This window comes from Marmota flaviventris, chromosome 6 (assembly GCF_047511675.1).
Source record: "Marmota flaviventris isolate mMarFla1 chromosome 6, mMarFla1.hap1, whole genome shotgun sequence".
Lineage (NCBI taxonomy): Eukaryota > Metazoa > Chordata > Mammalia > Rodentia > Sciuridae > Marmota > Marmota flaviventris.
This window is the reverse complement of record NC_092503.1, coordinates 157,732,549-157,744,697: the sequence shown is the minus strand read 5'-3', so window position 1 is coordinate 157,744,697 and position 12,149 is coordinate 157,732,549. Positions and strand designations below refer to the sequence as shown.

At 46.1% G+C, this 12,149-nt stretch overlaps 1 long non-coding RNA gene and 1 other non-coding gene across 2 annotated transcripts; both read right to left on the bottom strand.

Annotated features, from left to right (window-relative positions):
* Positions 1–395: 395 nt before the first annotated feature.
* Positions 396–469, bottom strand: Trnai-aau (transfer RNA isoleucine (anticodon AAU)). Its single transcript has one exon. It is a non-coding gene; the product is annotated as a tRNA-Ile (tRNA).
* A 2,594-nt stretch (positions 470–3,063) lies between these two features.
* Positions 3,064–11,801, bottom strand: LOC139706085 (uncharacterized). The gene is made up of 2 exons (XR_011707802.1): positions 9,768–11,801; positions 3,064–5,856 (listed from the first exon to the last, which is right to left on the bottom strand). It is a non-coding gene; the product is annotated as an uncharacterized lncRNA (long non-coding RNA).
* Between the last annotated feature and the right edge of the window lie 348 nt (positions 11,802–12,149).

The window sequence follows — 12,149 nt, the reverse complement described above, 5'->3', positions numbered from 1 at the left end:
CGGTGAGATCCGAAGGGGGTTCAGGCTTGCAGCTCCGCGACCGGTGGGCAGTCCTGGCCGTCGGTGAGATCCCAAAGGCGTTCAGGGGCGGCTGAGGGGCCAGCCTGTTGGCACGTGCAGTCTTCACCTTGTGTTTTGACCGTCTGAGAAAGGAGGTTGGTTTCCGGACCCTTCGGGAGGACAATAAAATCACATTTTAAAAGCGCCAGCAAGCTTTCCCGTTCTTGGGTTTAATTTCCAGGCAGGTCACCCATCCTGGGGCTGCAAGCCCTGTACACACTGGCTTCTGGGGCGGACTGTAGGAGCCTTGGGGAAATAGGGGCTGGAGATCCTGGGCTCGGGGAAGTGCGTTGCGTGGTGGACTTGGAACTTCTGAGAGATGTAAAACGAGGAGCTGGCCCGTACGGGGATCGAACCCGCGACCTTGGCGTTATTAGCACCACGCTCTAACCAGCTGAGCTAACCGGCCGCCGTGAGGAAGGGGAAAAAAAGCCTTTTCCCGATCCCCTGAGGTGTTCTCTTCAGTAACATTGTCGGACTGGAAAGAATGTCTTTGCATATTTCGACTTTTGATAAAAAGATGACAGAGTTTTCTCTAACAGCAAAATAACAACAAAAAAAAAAAAAAAAAGCATTGCTTTGTAAAGCCATACTCCTAGACTTAAAGTTTTCAAGCTTCTTTCAATGGCTCAAGAATACATGGAAATACCTGAGCTTTTGAGGGATACCTCACATCCAAACCATAGCAACAATCTAGATTGTTCCAAGAGGCATATGTGTATGTTGAAAGAAATTAATCTAAGATTGCCAGGATAGAATTTAATTGTGAATAAAATGGTAGAGCTTTGGCATGGTCATGATGGGTAAGAGTGAAAATCTTTTTATTTTATTTTATTTTATTTTTTGGTTTGCTAAAGTAATCATTAGCCTTAGATCCACCTGGACCCATTCCCCCTGTAAATCCCTTAGTTAAGGGCAGTTTTCCAACTTCACAATTACTGTCAAGATTACTGGCCCTCAGCATATCATTCCTCTGACATCAGCTCAGTCCTTCAAAGTCTGTGATGATTTTCCCTGATGGTTTTACTAGTAGTTGAATTTTTCCCTTCTCCCCATGAGCTTTCTTAGCTCATGCTTCAATTGTACCTGAACTCTTCTTCTCTTGGATCAGTGTTTCCAGCCATGACTCCAAGACATCAGACATCCCAAACAAATGCAGAGACACCAACACACTTCCAATTCTGGCCCAAGTGTGTTTGCGAACACACACACATACACATCCATCTCTTCCCATGAAACATAGTGATTCTCTCAGTATTTTGTTTCCTAACCTGCCAACTACAACTTTAAGTTCATCTTCCTGAAGAAAGTTTGACCCAGTTATTCAGCCCTCATCCATATAGCTTCTCACCACTCATACATCCATAGCTTCCCCAGTCATTGTCACTCTGCCCTATGGTCAACCACCCTTCTTGAATCTAGCATTCCAGGTGAAATTTAGCCTTGGCAGCCCACAGGCAACTGCAGTCCTTCCAGGTGTCTCCAGGTGTCTTTTTTTCAGTCACAATTAACTACTTGCAATTCCCTGACTATTCCAGATTCTGGGTATTACTATCTTTCCTAGAAGTGTTCCTCCTCTATAGCTCCATTTCTAACTCCTCATCTAATGGTTTCTTCTAACGACTCATAATATAACTCAAATGTCTTCTATGTATCACATAGCAGATTTTATAGAAATATTTTATATCTCACAATGCTTTGTAATTATTTTTAAAGTCTAGTTACTAACAAACCTCTGCCCTCCGTGGGGCGGGAGAGGTCCTATCGTGACATAATGCCAGCTATAAATAGGCACTTAATATATGTTTGTGGGATAAATGATTGAGCTTAATACAATTTGGGGCAAATCAAAGTTTCCAAATCAAGTTATCTACCTTTGTTATGTGAATGAAATATTACTACATGAGAAAGAAAGAAACTTGGGCACTAAAATTTAATGAAGCCAACCATAGTAGGAAAACTTAGTTTACATTTTTGTCCAGAAAATTGTCCTTGATTCAGTTCTTCCCAGTGTGCCACTAGTGGAACAATTGTGGTGTTTATAAATTTAGTAAATAGATTATGTATTGAGCACCAAGGGTATTCTAGGCATTGTGAATATAAGAAATAAAATAGTAAGAGATACATAGTGACTGGCCACGCAGGGGTCAGAGAAAAAGGGTGAACATGTACACAATTGTCTAAAATTAGAATGAAAATGATGAAACAGGATTGGAAAGCACAGTCATTGTCACATACTTTGTTTCTGAAAAGAAAATAAATCTGTAATGTTTTGAACAACCAACAATAAAAAATTAAAAAAAAAGAAAAAACCCTTATATTTACAGATAAATGTACAGCCTAAAAAAAAAAAAAAAAAAAAGAAAAGAAAATAAATCTGCTGTCCTGCAAAGGCTAAATAATAGAAAAGAAAATATCTTTTTATTTTTTCTCCCTGTTTATCCCACTCTGAAAGAGGATACGGACCAACTAAAACATTGTACGTGAATCTGCTGCTGGATGGATTTTATTTTTTGAGACAGGCAAGGTGATATTTCCTTTCCTTCCCCACCCCAGGGCACCACCCCTCTTTCTATATTGGCAAAGGGGGTGTGATTGATGCTCAGAAAACAACTGGCCAGAATGTGAAACGGGTCTTAAGTACATGCATTTTTTTTAAAAGTCTTAGTGTGTTCAAAAATTGTTCTAATAAAATGTTAATTAAAAATTAGGAAGAAATAAGAGAAAATCCACAAAAGTACTAAGAATACAATAAGCTTCTGGCCCAGAAAGGAACGTTTATGAATGTAGCTAAACCTTCTCCCCCAAAGTACTCAGTTAATGTCTTCATTCCAGCTGTTAATGCTGAGTTACTTTGTGAGTAAATTTAGGTTCCATAGGACTAAAATGGAATTTATTTCTGTCCTGTAAATTGCCTTAAAATCAAAGTTACCAAAGTTTTCACATTTCTCTATGAAAGATCCACAGATCCCAAACCCGGAACGAACCACACGAGACACTGGCTGCAAAAAGCAGGAGGCGTTTATTGTCACACAGGCGCCTGCGGGTGCTCAGCGAAACCTCAGCCGGAGCTTCGGTGAACTGGCACACCGGGCTTTGGGATACAGATCTTTTATAGGGTACAAGTGGGTTAGTTCTTAGCTTAGCACAGCAACAGCCCTTCTATTGGTTCCTCTGAATCCAGCAGGGGGGTCACCTAGTGGGTAAACTTGTTTTTCGACTTTTTGTTCTTGGAAAAACCCTAAAGTTACACCTTGCCCTTCTTGGTTCCTGTTTTTAAACTTAGTTCTCAAGTTTAGCTGGTAGGGCTGTCTGAAAGGAACATTTTGTGGTAGGGGGCCTGTTAGGGTTATCTACATAGAACATCTTGTGGTAACTTTGTGCAACATTTGAAATGCTATGGGCAGCTGGTGGGGCTTTGACATGGGGTTTGGGCAAGAAAGCATTCTGCAGCTTCAAGGTATAGGGGCTGGATTTCCTAATGTTGGGCCTGGGGCTTTAAGGTCTTTTCATTCCCCCCTTTTTCTTTATCCGGGATATAATCTTATATCCATTGATCTACCTGCTCAGAGTCCTGCCTTTGCTCAGCTGATGGGAGTGCTTGATATTGCTGCGTGAGGACCATAGTTTGGATTACAGATAATCTTTCCTTTAAGAATTGCATTATTTTATTGAGTATGCAGGGTCCAAACGTCAGGATTACCAGCAAAATAATTAGAGGTCCTGCTATGGTGGATAGCAAAGTAGTTAACCATGGGGATTTGTTAAACCAATGTTCAAACCATCCTTGTTGTGCTTCAAATTCTTTTTGTCTTTTTGCCAACCTTTCAGTGACTTTCTCCATAGTCTCCCGGACAACACCTGTATGGTCTGCGTAGAAGCAGCATTGTTCCTTCAAAGCTACGCAGAGGCCACCTTCTTTTAGGAACAGTAAATCTAATCCCCTTCTATTTTGTAATACAACCTCTGAGAGGGAAGTAAGAGATTTCTCTAAAGCAGAAATAGATTTTGCCATTGCGGTTAGGTCCTCATTCATAGCTGCTTGTAGGTGTACGAATTGGTTTCCCTGTACTAAGGCTGCAGTCCCAGTCCCTATACCGGCAGCTATTCCTCCAGCACCCAACAGTAGAGCAATAGTTAGGCTTATGGGCTCTCTGGGGTACCGCTTTTGTCCTTCCAGGTGTGCTATAACAGTGTCCGATGTTAGGTAAGAGATCCTGGGCCACAACTGTATTAGCACACAGAAATCAGTAGACAGATTGAGAACAGCCGTGGAGACGCAGGGAGTCAGCCCAGTATTACAGGCCCAATAGGTTCCTGGGGGGCCCCAAAGATACTTAGGGGATGAGTCCCTATGAGTAAGGGTGGTATTACAGAGGGTCTTATGGGAAGGGGGTACGTTCCCCATACAGGTCCCTTGTCCGAATACTTCAGTAATAGTGAGCTTGGTGCTGGGCAGGGATGTGCACTTAGGGTCTGGGTTGGGGCTGCTAGTCCAGTTAGCCGGAAAGGCTATTCCCTCGTAATAGGGTGGGCCAGAAGTGAGACATAGCCAACAGTCTTGGGTACGGCTTGGGTCAGTATTGTTGAGGGCATAGAATGTCCCTTGGACTAGATCAAATAATCGGTTCCCAGTCCCGGAAGAATTTGAGGGTGGGTGGTTTTGGGTCATATCTGAGTCACTGTTCTTAGGGGGTTTCTTTTTTTGTTTTCCCTTGACATTTCCTGCCTTTTTAGCTGAAGCTTTTTGTTTTTCCTGCTTTTTATTTCTTTGGGGTGGTTTAGGTGGGGAAAGGACTTTCATTTTTTGGTCTCCTAATACCTGGTTAGGCCCAATTTGGTTGGTTGGAAGTGGGGCTTGAGTTAATTTGATTTTGAATATTATCCCAGGATCATATCCAGCCTGGTACCATCGAAGACCCCATGTCCTACCGGTGAGCCAGGGATCTATGGATGTTTTACCTTTTTCAGAAAAGGTAATTTTTAGGTAGCAAACCCCAGTTTTTCCTGTGCTTGTAGGCTTTTCCTTGCCTGTATAGTTTTTGGCCATTTGTATCAGGTCCCATTTGGAGGTGGGTTTCCAGTAAGTATCTCCTGTGGTCTCGCAAGACCAGGAGGAACAAAAGAATGAGTCTCTCCCTCCACATGTGCGTGCCTGAGCTGCACTTCTACCATCTTGGGGACAAACATAAAAGCTATCTTTGGGACAGGGGCAGACATCCCAAATTTTATGATTAAGAATTCTTGTCCCGGTGAGACCAAATGATATTCCTAGTCTAGTTTCACAGGGGTCGAGGTAAAGAGGGGGCCACCATGTTCCAGGAGAATGGACAGCTGAAATGGACCAAACAGTTTCTCCAGCTACATTGAGTACCTGCCAGGTTTGAGTTCTTGGGATGTGGGGGCTAACACTCAATGTGGGGTTGATAAAGAGCAAGGCAGAAAGAATCAACAGCGAGTAAGTCTTATCTTTAGCGGATTTTGAGTGCGTTGCAACTTCCATCTTGGGTCCGGAGAGGCGTTTGTGGATTCCTGCGGATGTGCGGCTTTCACGTGGGAAGCGTGGATCCAAGCGGTGATGCCGTCTACTTTGATTGCAGTGGGAGTGGTCAGCAGGATGGTGTAAGGTCCCTTCCACCGCGGTTCGAGGTTTTTACTCTGGTGCCTGCGTACCCAGACGGTGTCTCCGACTTTGAAGGGATGTGGCAGCGAGGGGGTTTTGAGTTCCTCCTTGTATGCGGCGGCTAGAGGCCTCCAAACCTCATTCTGGACCAACTGCAAGGCACGCAAATGAGTCTGCATAGATGGGGTGAGGGAGGCATAAGTTTCAGTTTCATAAAAGTTAACAGCAGGTGGCGGTGCACCGTACAGAATCTCAAATGGGGTTAGTCCCTGTGGGCCTGGGGTGTTTCGGGCCCGGTACAAAGCTAAAGGTAGGAGTTGTACCCAGTCTCTAGTGCCAGTTTCAAGCGTTAATTTAGTTAAAGTCTCCTTGATGGTTCTATTCATCCTTTCTACCTGTCCTGAACTTTGGGGTCGGTAAGCACAATGTAATTTCCAATTAATCCCCAATATATTGGCCACCATCTGACTTACCTGGGAGACGAAGGCAGGCCCGTTATCTGACCCAATGGTCCCAGGTACCCCATACCTGGGAAAGATTTCTTCCAGTAATTTTTTAGCAACCACTCTAGTAGTCTCATGCCGGGTCGGGAATGCTTCTGGCCATCCAGAGAAAGTGTCGACGAAAACCAAAAGATATTTGTAGCCATACATACCAGGTTTGATTTCAGTGAAGTCTACTTCCCAATGGGTTCCGGGCTTATGGCCTTTTACCCGGATCCCCGTTCCAATTTTGACCTTACCAGCATTTACCTGGGCACATGCTTGACAGTTTTCTGTTTCCTGGCGCAGAAGTTGATCCCTGTTTGGAAGATATAAAGTACCTTCCCCACGCTCTAAGAGTTCCTTCATCTTTTTAGCTCCAAGATGTGTCAGCCTGTGTAGGGACTTTACCAATTGTTTTGAATTTTTGAGGGGCATGATAATCTTCCCTTGGTATTTCCAGACGTTTTCCTCGGGGTTATAAGTGGCCCCCAATCTCTGTATGACACTTAAGTCCTTGTCTTCATAGACCCAGTGTTCCTCATGGTCATCATGTTGTGGGTCTGCTTGTTGGGGCAATAGAGTTACTATCAAAAGTTGTGGCCCTAGGGCTGCCTTTTTGGCTGTTTCATCTGCTAATCTGTTCCCTTTGGCCTCTGGAGTATTTCCTTTCTGATGACCGGGACAATGCATGATGCTTAACTTTTTAGGCAAAAATAAAGCTTTAAGCAAAGCTAATATTTCAGCCTTATTTTTGATCTCTTTTCCTTCTGAGGTTAGTAGCCCCCGGCGTCTATAAATCTCTCCGTGTATATGAGCAGTAGCAAAGGCATATCTACTGTCAGTGTACACGTTTAGTTTCTTTCCCTCAGCCAATTTTAGAGCTTGAGTCAGAGCTATCAGTTCTGCCCGTTGAGCTGATGTTCCGCCCGGAAGTGCACTCGCCCAAATTACCTCAGATTCGGTGGTGATGGCTGCTCCTGCCTGGCGTTCTCCATTGAGCAGATAACTGCTTCCATCTGTGTACCAGACTAGTTCTGCATCCTTCATCGGTTGGTCGGTGAGGTCTGGCCGGGTTCCTTGCGTCTCTGCAAGAATCTGCTGGCAGTTGTGAGGATCTGCTCCTCCTGGGAGTGGCAGGAGGGTCGCTGGATTCAGCGTCACCATGGGACCGAACTGAATTCGGTCGGTGTCCAATAATAAAGACTGGTAATGGGTGAGTCGGGCATTTGATATCCAGCGATCAGGTGGCTGGCGAATTACAGTCTCAATGGCATGAGGGGTTAATAGGGTTAATGGCTGTCCCAGAGTCAATTTAGTGGCATCCTTAATCAGAAGGGCCACGGCTGCAATCATTCGGAGGCATGGTGGCCATCCTGCCGCCACTGGATCTAATTTTTTTGACAGGTAGGCTATAGGTCGCCTCCAGGGTCCCAGCTTTTGGGTTAAGACCCCCTTTGCATAACCTTGTTTTTCATCTACAAATAGATCAAAAGGCTTAGTAACGTCCGGTAGGCCCAAGGCGGGGGCTGACAGAAGAGCCAATTTAATGTGATCAAATGCCAATTGATGCTCCTTGGTCCAGGTAAAGGAGTCACCTTGTTTAGTCAGTAGATACAAGGGGGCTGCTATCTCCGCAAACCCAGGAATCCAGAGTCTACAGAAGCCTGCGGTCCCCAGGAATTCTCGCAGTTGCTTGGGACTCTGGGGGGTTGGTATACTTGAGATAGTCTCTTTTCTGGCAGTTGTCAACCATCGTTGACCATCATGGAGCTCATAGCCCAGATAGGTAACTTTTGTCTGACAGATTTGGGCCTTCTTTGCTGACGCCCTATACCCTAATAGTCCCAGAGTTTGCAATAATTTTTCTGTACCTGCCTGACAATCTTCCTCGGAGGTCGCAGCCAGCAAGATGTCATCTACATATTGGAGCATGATTAGGGAAGGGTGTCTTACACGAAAGTCTGCCAAATCCTGATGTAAAGCCTCATCGAAGAGGGTTGGGCTGTTTTTGAATCCTTGTGGCAGTCTCGTCCAGGTCAGTTGTCCAGAGACTCCTCCTTCGGGATCCTTCCATTCAAATGCGAAGAGAGCCTGACTTTGGGGAGACAGTCTTAAGCAGAAAAAAGCATCTTTCAGGTCCAAAACAGTATACCAAGTATGAGTAGGAGGTAAAGTGCTAAGGAGATTGTAAGGATTTGGCACTGTGGGGTGAATATCTTCTACTCTCTTGTTTACTTCTCTTAAGTCTTGGACTGGTCTGTAGTCATTAGTTCCTGGCTTCTTGATTGGCAGTAATGGGGTGTTCCAGGGCGATTGGCAAGGTGTTAGGATACCTTGGTCTAGGAGGCGTTTGATGTGCGGCTTAATGCCCTGATAGGCCTCCCTTGACATAGGATATTGTTTGATATTGATGGGAGTAGCAGCGGCCTTTAGATGAATGACTATTGGAGGCCGTTGCTTTGCCATTCCCATTCCTCCGGTTTCAGCCCAGGACTCTGGATAGGAACTAAGCCAATAGTCCATGTCTCTCATAGATACCGAGGGTTTGTCAAAAAGTTTATATTCGTCTTCCAATTTGAAAGTCAATACATGTAAGGGAGTCTGATTTGGCCCCGTGATGGAAGCCCCTTCATCTTTAAAATAAATTTGGGCTCTTAATTTGGTCAATAAGTCTCTTCCCAAAAGTGGATACGGACAGTCAGGTACGTGTAGAAACGAATGGGAAACCTTACCTGTGGCAAGATGTACTTCTCTTTTGGTGGTCCATCGGTAAGGTTTGCTCCCAGTGGCGCCTTGGACCCACGTCGTCTTGTGACTCATGGGCCCTGGTGTCTGTGTTAGCACCGAGTGTTGGGCTCCGGTATCCACTAGGAAGGTCACAGGTTGCTCCCCTACTTGTAGAGTTACCCGGGGCTCAGGGGGGAGCTCCTGGCCCTGACTCCCCTAATCTTCATCTAATGTCAATATTTGGGGAGCCCGGTTGGTGTTTCTCCTGGGGTTGGAGGGTCTCTTTGGGCAGTCTTTTACCCAGTGTCCTTTTTCCTTGCAGTAGGCACATTGGTCTCGGTCTACACGGGGTCTGCTTCGCTCCTTATCCCTGTTTACTTTGTCTCCCTGATGTCCTGCCTGAACTACAGTGGCCAATATTTTAGTTAGTTCCCTGTTGCGCCGCTTTTCTCTTTCTCTTTCTCTCTTATCTGATTCCTCTCTGAGTTTAAGTTCTCGTTCTTCCTGCATCTTTCTGATCCTGTCCTCTCGCTCCTCTGGAGTTTCTCTTTTGTTATATATCTTTTCAGCTTCCCTCAGTAAGTCTGCTAGGGAAAAATCCTGTAAGTTATCTAATCTCTGCAGTTTAGTCCTGATATCTGGGGCGGACTGCCAAATGAAAGCCATAGATACGTTCCCTCTTTGGTCTTCGCTATCAGGATCAAAGGGGGTAAACCTCCGATAAGCTTCCTTTAATCTCTCTAGGAAAGCTGTTGGAGTTTCTTCTGCCCCCTGGGTAGTTTGTCTTACCTGAGCCAAATTGGTGGGCCGTCGCCCTGCTGCATGGAGACCCGCTATGAGTAACTGGCGATAGAGACGTAGGTGATCCCTACCTGCTTCAGTCGCATAGTCCCAGTTGGGCCGGGTTAAAGGAAAAGCCTCGTTAATCAGATTTGGGAGTTGGGTGGGGCGCTCGTCGTCCCCTGGCACATTTTTGCGAGCTTCCAAAAGAACTTTTTGTTTCTCCTCTGAAGTGAGGAGAATTTGCAGGAGCTGTTGGCAATCATCCCATGTTGGCTGATGAGTTACTAGAATAGACTCAATCAGAGAGGTTAAAGCCATAGGGTCCTTAGAAAAGGAAGGGTTATGGGTTTTCCAGTTGTAAAGGTCAGAGGCAGAAAAAGGCCAGTATTGATATTGGCCATTGGGGCCCCCCGTCTGTCGCAGGGGGAGAACTTTAGAGGTGTCTCCTGAGGCGGTGTGATCCCGGCGCCCCCGGAGTCGTCCCACCATGGGAGATGGATCCGGGGGAGCACTGGCGGTTGGGCTTTCCTGGTTTTCGTCCTCGGAGGATGGCTGATCAGGTTCAGGGGCTTGTAAGGGTTGGGGCTGATAGGGAGGAGGCTCATCAGTCAGCAAGTCAATGAGAGGTGAGTCCTCCGGTGGCAGGACTTTCTTTGGTGTTGTTCCTGGTTTAAGCAAAATCTCAGATTTGTTAAGGATAGGGTAAAGGTGAGAGGTTTGGGGAGGGGGAACCGGAATGAGGGGAGCAGAGGGTTCAAGAGGAGATTGGAGAGGGGACTTGGGTGGAGAGAAAGGAGCAACCCAAGGGGGCGGGTTGGAGGCTAAATCTTCCCAGGTAACAATGTAGGGTATCTGGTCGGGGTGTCCATAAGGACCTTGGGTAAAGATTCGGGTTTTCACCTGTAAAATAAGACCAATGTTAAAAGTCCCTTCTGTTGGCCAGCCGGTGTTAAAGGTTGGCCATTCTGAAGTACAGAGAGTTTGCCATTTCTTTTTCTTGATTGTCACAGACAAGTTGTCTGCTCGAACTTGAACGTCTTGCCAATGATCTAGAGTAAGGCTCAAAGGGGTTGTTAGTGATTGTCCCATATTACTTTCAGAGAGGAAATACAAAGACAGACACAATGACACAAAAATGAAACCAAGTAGGGAGAACGCTGCGCGGCTTCGGTGGAAACCGAAAAAGTCAGATGGCTTGGGAGAAGTTTGCACCTCTCCGTCGCCTACAAAAACAGTGTATCCCTCGGAAACACCGGGGGCCCCAAAGAAATGGACCCCTCTGATCCCTGGGACGTCTCCCAGGGTGGCAGGGGTGAAGTCTGAGTTCGTCAACTCCTTCCCCGCCTGCCTCAGAAAGCTGAGTGATCACAGAATTATTTCAGAATCGGAATACCGATGACTATGCCTAGTCTTTCAGACGCTGCGCGAAACAGAGAACAGATAGCCAATAGGACAACAGGTTAGACATAGACAGCTCGAGCTGGCCAGCTTACCTCCCAGTGATGTCGAGTGTTCTCCGGATAGGGATCGGGATCGGAACCGGGATCGGGAATCTCGGTGGAACCTCCAAAATGAAAGATCCACAGATCCCAAACCCGGAACGAACCACACGAGACACTGGCTGCAAAAAGCAGGAGGCGTTTATTGTCACACAGGCGCCTTCGGGTGCTCAGCGAAACCTCAGCCGGAGCTTCGGTGAACTGGCACACCGGGCTTTGGGATACAGATCTTTTATAGGGTACAAGTGGGTTAGTTCTTAGCTTAGCACAGCAACAGCCCTTCTATTGGTTCCTCTGAATCCAGCAGGGGGGTCACCTAGTGGGTAAACTTGTTTTTCGACTTTTTGTTCTTGGAAAAACCCTAAAGTTACACCTTGCCCTTCTTGGTTCCTGTTTTTAAACTTAGTTCTCAAGTTTAGCTGGTAGGGCTGTCTGAAAGGAACATTTTGTGGTAGGGGGCCTGTTAGGGTTATCTACATAGAACATCTTGTGGTAACTTTGTGCAACATTTGAAATGCTATGGGCAGCTGGTGGGGCTTTGACATGGGGTTTGGGCAAGAAAGCATTCTGCAGCTTCAAGGTATAGGGGCTGGATTTCCTAATGTTGGGCCTGGGGCTTTAAGGTCTTTTCATCTACATGTGTTTCCATTTCCAGATGAGCTCTTTGATCAGGAAAAAAAAAAAAAAAAAAAAGAATACATGGAAATATTTACCTTTACTGCTCTGCAAACGCCTGCTCATCAGCACGTGCGCCAGATGAATCAGACCTGTCAGCCACTGGCCTCCTAAAACCCGCCGCTAACGGAACGCAGTTGTTTGCCTGAAGGATCTTCTGATCCGTCAGGTTCTTGGCGGTCCCGGGTCTCGCAGCTTTCTGATGCCCAGTCTCCTGAGCCACTCCTGGAAGCCTCCCCATCTACCTGCTGCCTCCTTTCCCGATCCAAGGTCTGACTAGCTCTAGAACTGCAGCTC